The sequence below is a fragment of the Chrysemys picta genome, chromosome 6 (genome assembly GCF_011386835.1).
Source record: "Chrysemys picta bellii isolate R12L10 chromosome 6, ASM1138683v2, whole genome shotgun sequence".
In the NCBI taxonomy this organism is placed as follows: Eukaryota; Metazoa; Chordata; order Testudines; family Emydidae; genus Chrysemys; species Chrysemys picta.
The window spans coordinates 83520453-83526452 of NC_088796.1; the positions used below are offsets into that span (position 1 = coordinate 83520453).

At 38.1% G+C, this 6000-nt stretch overlaps 1 long non-coding RNA gene across 8 annotated transcripts in view; it reads right to left on the minus strand.

Moving 5' to 3' along the window:
* Positions 1-235, minus strand: part of LOC122174105 (uncharacterized) — a 167431-nt gene extending 167196 nt beyond the window's left edge. For 3 of the 8 annotated variants that reach the window (XR_010588852.1, XR_010588846.1, XR_010588850.1), the window contains exon 1: positions 55-234. This is a non-coding gene — a long non-coding RNA (uncharacterized LOC122174105). Of the gene's footprint in view, positions 1-54 lie in introns of all 8 variants that reach the window. The other 5 variants (XR_010588848.1, XR_010588847.1, XR_010588853.1 and 2 more) reach the window with 4 other exon arrangements.
* Positions 236-6000: the final 5765 nt, after the last annotated feature.

Below are 6000 nucleotides of genomic sequence, written 5' to 3' on the forward strand. Positions count from 1 at the left end.
CTGCCCAGCAATCAAAAATGAGACTAATTTAAACACAGCAGTGGCTGAACTCACCCTCACTAGGTGTGTTTCCCTATTGTGGGATGGCACAGGTGCAGCAGGGCTCCTTGTAAATGTGAAGGCTGGAGAACAAGATCTCTGGAGCCTGTGAAAGCTAAGCCTCTTGATGCCTGCCAGTCTTCCCTGGTGAGAGCTTTGCAGCCAGGGTCACATGCTGGCCATGAGACAAGTAGTGAGATAAGCTACTGCTTCACATTCTGATGTCAGTTCTGACAGTGGCAGAGATAGGTGTTTTGTCTTTGTTGACAGCTGGAGATCAGGAAGACTAAATGGGGGGGTGGGGAGGGATTTAGGCTCACATCCTGAGATGCTGTAACACTAATTAATTATTCTACTAAAATGGTTCAGAGGACAGAAACTGACAGTTATGTCATCTGAATTTAGTGGATTTTAGTTCAGCTTTTTATCATCACAAAATAAAAGCAACATACCAGTGGTAACTGTTGCTGTAACAGTGAGTACACTTTTTAAAAAATGCTCATATAAAAAAAATGCATCAGTCTGGAAAGTAACAAAGTAACAGAAAAATATTTGCTACTTCTCAGTTATACAAGCTGATGAATGTTAAGGTTGAAATATAAAACATGAGCATTTAGAAGAAGGTTATGAATCACCATGTAAGGGAAGCTACCACCATGTAAGGGAAGCTACAAGAATTCAAGTATCACAGTACACTCAAAATGCACACCTATCACATTCTAACAACAACAATCTTAACTCCACCTGCAGCTCCTGCGCAGCCATCACCTAAAAACCAGAAACCTTCTTATAACTCATGCTACATCATATACATTTCAAATATGGACTGTGAACCCAATACGTTCCCCACACCATGTTCCAGTTCACCCAGCTATTATGGTCCAAAGCTACAGTTCACCCAGCTATTATGGTCCGAAGCTACCAATGTCTTTCTTTTACCCCCTATAAGAACAAAGCTCTATTTCCCCCTGTTTTTAGCTTCTCACTATGGTCAAGAGACTATACATATCACATTTTCCATATACAGCCCAGAAACACTGTTACCTCATCCAGTATTCTGCTAAGGGGAGAGGGGCGGAGGCTATCCCATCAAGCCTCACTTCAACCCCTGAAAATTCCATAATATCTTTCTATATGTTTAAAAACAAACTGACAAACGTTCTTTAAACTTGGCAGAGAGATTTTCTTTTGCATTCAGACTAAGCCTGGCAATTTTCAGACTAAACCAATATTCTTATCTGAAGTTAGAGAGAAATAGCATGAGCGCACACACACAGGGCTTATATTGGGGCTTGACTGTAACATTAGGCCCCAGTCCTGCAAACTCCTCTGTGCTTAGCTTTACTCATAGGAGTATCCACACTGAAATCAACAGGACTACTCACATGAGTAAAGTTAAGCAGGTACATAAGTGTTTGCAGGATCAGGAATTTAATTATGATGGTATGACTATAGCTCCATTGTAAACAATACCTATTAAAGTACTGTGTATATATTCACCAATTACTTTTCCTAACAACTTAAAAATCACAAACACACACGGCCAGATTTTGTCATTCAGTCACATTTGAATTCAGTGGCACTTCTTGCAGAGTAAGATCCTACTGAGGATAAGCAGGGGCTGGAAAAATAAAATCAAGTCCATAATTAGTTTAGGAAAAATCAAAATACAGAACAAGTTATGAGTATTTTTTAAATTAATTCAAAATATATATAACTATGTATTGACTATCAGCCAGGTATATGAAGAAGCTTTTCTTGCTTGATTATGATGATTTGAGCAATGTCTTGTCTGGTCAGGAGCAAAATTTGGGAACCACAACAAGGAAAGCATCAATTACAGTTTAATAGCATAAGTAATCTGGAATGATTAGTGGAAGGGAGAGGAGCAGGCAGTGTGGGAACCAAAAACTGACTGATGATCAGGTGATGACTGTGGTTCACTGGGCATCTGGGAGGCTGCCAATTGCTGTTAAAGTGTGATACCACATAGCATGGTTCAGGCCAAGGTTGTTTTGAGGTGTTACAGTGTCATGGTGTTACTATGGAAAGGTTAGTGGAATGTTATACAAAGTAACGTGACTGAGGCAGAGAGAGTGAGGGAGACTGACACAGGATACCTTGCACTTAGGACTACGGAACACAAGGTAAACTCTGACATGTCTGTCTCCCTGGGCAGGATTAAAGGTAGAAATGCATGTGACAAATCAGGCAGAAGTCCTGTGATAACTGGAGTCCTGAGATAACTGGCTTTTGGAGAAGGGGGGAAAATCATTCTGAAATACAAAGACTGCAGCACGCTCTTGGTCCATTCTCAGTCACCTCACTGGCTTACTGTATAAGGGTTAGCCCTCTGAGTTATACAAAACATGAAACTCCCAGTAATGCAGCTGTGATCACAGAGAATTCCATTATTCATCTAGGAGCTGTGAGAAGAAATCAAAACAGCTCATTACATTGCTTTGAAAACATTCGTTATTTTGAGACCCAGACATGTTTTCTCATCAAAATTTCCCCAAAAGGGCTATAGTCAGATCAGAAACAAAAATATTTTTAATTAATTTTCAGCTGAAAGAAATTTTATATTTTAAAATATGTCATGTATTTTACTGTAAAATGATCTATTTTTCACTCCAAAATGTTTGAAGAACAAACATGAAATGTCACAGATTCATCATTAAATTATTTTTGAAAGTAGGAAATTAATTGTAAACATTTTCAATTTCTGAGGTGTGCTAACTTTTTTTTTTTAATTTTCTTTTCTGCTCATGTCTAAACAGTGAAACACTTACTTGCATCATACCAGGTAACTAGAAATACATTCATATTAGATCAGTGAAACCTGTTGATGGTGGATACCAAAGGAACTGCTATGTTTCTGGCTGTTCCAACAGGTGGCTACATAACAGTGCAATTAACATAGCAGAAATCGAGCAACACCTGACACAGGTGGTTTGGTTAGCACAGGATCATCACTACAGGCATCACTGTATTTTTTTAGTGAAATATGAGATTTTTATCTTGAATTCAGCCAAGCACAAACTCTATCCTCAGTTATGTCTATCATAAAAATGTAGGAAAGGGGTAATGGGGCCTATGATCAGGCACTATGGTCTCAATTCACCAAATTATTTAAACATGTGCTTAAGTCCATCCCTATTCAGCCCACCACTTAAGTACATGTTTAATTGAAAGCAACTCACCTTAAGCATTTATCTAAAGTTAAGCACTGGGCTAAATAGGGATGGACTATTGAATCAGGGTCATGACACAAAATTCTGAAGTGCCTGGGGAAAGAATCTACCCCACAGGACAAAGACAAAGGCTGTGAACCTCAGCATTCATTTCTAGGTACCACAAATCCTGAGATCTATGCCCTTACCTCTACCTCTTCTAAACCTAAACTTTAGAGCTCATTGGTTTAACCAATTGGGTTGGAACACTGGGTAAGTTCCACACGACTGGAAGAAAGCTAATGTTGTGCCAATATTTAAAAAGGGAAAATGGGATGAGCCAGGTAATTTATAGACCTATCAGTCTGATATCCAGCCCAGTGGCTGATACATGACTTGATTAATAAAGAATTAAGGGAGGGTAATATAATAAATGCCAATCAACATGGGTTTATGGAAAATAGATTCTGTCAGACTAACAGATGAGATTACAAATTTGGTTGATGAATGTAGTAGCACTGACATAAAAGACTTTGGTTGATAACGGTAATAATGACAGACAGACTTGGTATTGCATTAAAAATTAGAATACAAAATTAACCTGGCATACATTAAATGGATTAAAACTGGCTAATTGACAGGTCTCAAACTGTAAATGGGGAATCAAGTGGGGTCCAGCAGGGATTGTTCTTGACCTTACACTATTTAACAGTTGTATCAATGAGCTGGTAGAAAACAAAATCACTGATAAAATGTGCAGACAACACAAAAGTTAAGGGAGTGGTAAATAATGAAGAGGATAGCTCATTGATACTGAGCTATCTGGACCACCTGGTAAACTGGATGCAACCAAACAAACATTCATTTTCATACAGCTAATGTAAATCTATAACCTAGGAACAAAGAAAGTAGGCCAACTTATGTATAGGGGACTATCCGGGGAAGCAGTGACTCTGGAAAAGATTTGGGGGTCAGCGTGGATAATCAGCTGAACATGTATTCTAATATGATGCTATGGGCAAAGGGGCTAAAGTGATCCTTGGACCCATAAACTGGACAATCTCAAGTAAAAGTAGAGAGGTTATTTCACCTCTGTACTTGGCACTGGTGTGGCCAGTGCTGGAATACTGTGTCCACTTCCGGTGCCTACAATTCAAAAAAGATGTTGATAAACTGTAAAGGGTTCAGAAAAGAATGGTTAAAGGATTAGAAAACATGTCTTGTAGTGATAAACTTGAGTAGTTCAATCTATTTATCTTAACAAACAGAAGATTAAGGGGTGACTTGATTGCAGTCTACAAGTACCTACATGGGGAACAAAGTATTTAATAATGGGCTCTTCAGTCTAGTAGACAAAGGTATAATATGATTCAATGACTGGAAGTTGAAGATAGGAAAATTCAGACTGGAAAGAAAGTGTAAATTTAACAGTCAGGGTAATTAACTATTGGAACAATTTACCAAGGACTGTATTGGATTTGCCATCACTGACAGGTCTCAAAATCAAGATTGAATGTTTTTTCTAAGAGATATGCTCTAGTTCAAAAGGACTTCTTTTGAGGAAATTCTCCAGCCTGTGTAATACAGGACATCAGATTAGATTATCACAATGGTGTTTTAGAATTTATGACTGTACCTCCTCACAGCTATCAAAAGGATATAATACTTACCTAACACCCAGGACATGAAACTTACTACTAATGCATATTTGTAGAATACATTCAGATCCTTGGGAGAAGGGTGTTATTTAAGTGCAATGAACTCTCATTATTAAGGCACTATAATCCAGTACAATTATCAAAGACAAAACATGTCTGATCTTCCTGATTTGTTACAGTGATGATAGGAAAGCACTGATTGTATCCCTTTCTGAAAACATATGCTCAATTATGAATACAGCTCTGCAGTTTTGGTTTATCCTTCATTATAAGAAAGTTATTCTTGGACCAAGTTAGTTCCAGTTTCCTAAAGGAAGTAAAGAAAGAGTATACTGTCTACAGCACAGAATGATCATTATTTGCAATATCTTCTTAATCCTGTGCAGCAGTAAATATCAACAAATTTATTTCTAGCCAAAGGAGAAGAAAAAAAAAATATTCTAGAAGCTGGACTCACTTTCAGCTATTTTTGTTGTATATCTGATGTTAGGAACCAAGGAAATTGACAGCAATATGTGTTCTAAAACAGGTGTGTATAACAGATTAAAGGAAAGATTGGAAAGAAAGTAAACTTTGTAAGAAACACATACGCTAAACCCAAGGGGAGAAACAGGAGCTCTTTGGCTAGCATGTTAAATTGAGATCTTAACAATTCTCCACAGGAGTTGGGGTTTTAGCTTTGCTAGGCGGGCATAGTGCTGTACAGACAGTAACATCCTGCCCACTAAAATTCCCATTTAGTCTCAGATGATCGTTATTCTCCATGTTCTCTCCCCCCATTTCCCTCTACACAAAATACCACCATTGCATAGTGGTGCCGACGCAGAACAACAATGCATTTCCATCTCAAAGATCAGTGGATTTCAATGGTGGGTGAATTGATGCCTTTATAGTCCATCAATAAAGCATCTTGGAAAGGATACAAGATGACATGTAAATATCACGTGCATTGACATTTACAGTTTGCAAACTGCATCACCCACCCAGTGCATTATTATTCTGTGCCTTTGGTGTCCAATTTGAGTCCTGTAATTTTGCCTCCTTTATGTTACTGACCATTTAGGAATTAAGAGTTACGTTATGTGGTTACAAATTGGTACAGCTCTCCTAAACAAAGTGGGGGCAAATCT